The sequence below is a fragment of the Octopus bimaculoides genome, chromosome 3, assembly GCF_001194135.2.
Source record: "Octopus bimaculoides isolate UCB-OBI-ISO-001 chromosome 3, ASM119413v2, whole genome shotgun sequence".
Taxonomy (NCBI): Eukaryota; Metazoa; Mollusca; class Cephalopoda; order Octopoda; family Octopodidae; genus Octopus; species Octopus bimaculoides.
In genome coordinates, this window is record NC_068983.1 from 88,938,936 (window position 1) to 88,940,127 (window position 1,192).

Consider the following 1,192-nt stretch of genomic DNA (forward strand, 5'->3'; position numbering starts at 1 on the left):
TATATATATATATATATATATATATAGAGAGAGAGAGAGAGAGAGAGAGAGAAATGCATATGTACACGTATATGTATAGATATATATATAGATCTATATGCATACATGTAAATGTATACATATGTGTAGATGTATATATATAGATGTACATGTAATATGTACACACATATACATGCATACAGATATCTATACATATATACACCCATACACACTTACAGCTGATATATATAGGCTGGGCAATGTGCTAGAATAAGAATAGGCAGGGCAAAGTTCAGAAAGCTTCTACCTTTGTTGGTAACAATGAGCCTCTCCCTCAAAGTGAAAGGCAGATTGTATGATGCCTGTGTACAAACAGCTATGCTACATGGCAGTGAAACATAGGCTGTGATTACAGAGGACTTGTGAAGGCTTGAAAGAAATGAAGCTAGTATGCTTTGCTGGATGTGCAATGTCAGTGTGCATGTATAACAGTGTGTAATTGTCTTGAGAGAAAAATTGGGCATAAGAAGCTTCAGATATGTATGCAAGAGAGATGATTGCATTGGTATGGTAATGTGATGCATATGGATGAGGACAATTGTGTAAAGAAGTGTCGATCTTTAACTGCGGAGGGAACCTGTGGAAGAGGTAGGCCCAGGAAGACATAAGACATGGCGGTGAAGCATGATCTTTGAATGTTAGGTCTCACAGAGGTGATAAGTGATCAAGATATTTGGCAATGTGCTGTGCTTGAGAAGACTCAAGCCAAGTGAAATCGTAGTCATAGCCAGTGACACATAAAAGGCACCTGTACTGATGACACATACAAAGTACCTGTGCCAGTGACATGTAAAAGGCACTCACTACTTTCTTGGAGTGGATAGTGTTAGGAAGGGCCTCCATCTGTAGAAACCATGCCAAACCAACTAACCTACACTAGCATTTAAAGTGGATGCTTAATGAAAATGATGATGATGATATATATGTATTCTATTTATGTGTGTGTCTTTGTTTGACCCACCTACCATAACTTGACAACTGGTTTGGTTTGTTTATATCTCTATCAATTAGCAGTTCAACAATAGATGAGCTGGATTTATTTGACTAAAACGTTTCAAGACGGTGTCCCAGCATGGGTGCAGTCCATTAACAAGGAAATCTTTAAAACTAATATATATATATATATATATATATATATATATATATATATATA

The 1,192-nt window shown here is 36.4% G+C and overlaps 1 protein-coding gene across 2 annotated transcripts in view; it reads right to left on the bottom strand.

The window, feature by feature from the left end:
- Positions 1–1,192, bottom strand: part of LOC106868904 (zinc finger CCCH-type with G patch domain-containing protein) — a 267,874-nt gene that overhangs the window by 265,703 nt on the left and 979 nt on the right. The window lies entirely within an intron of this gene.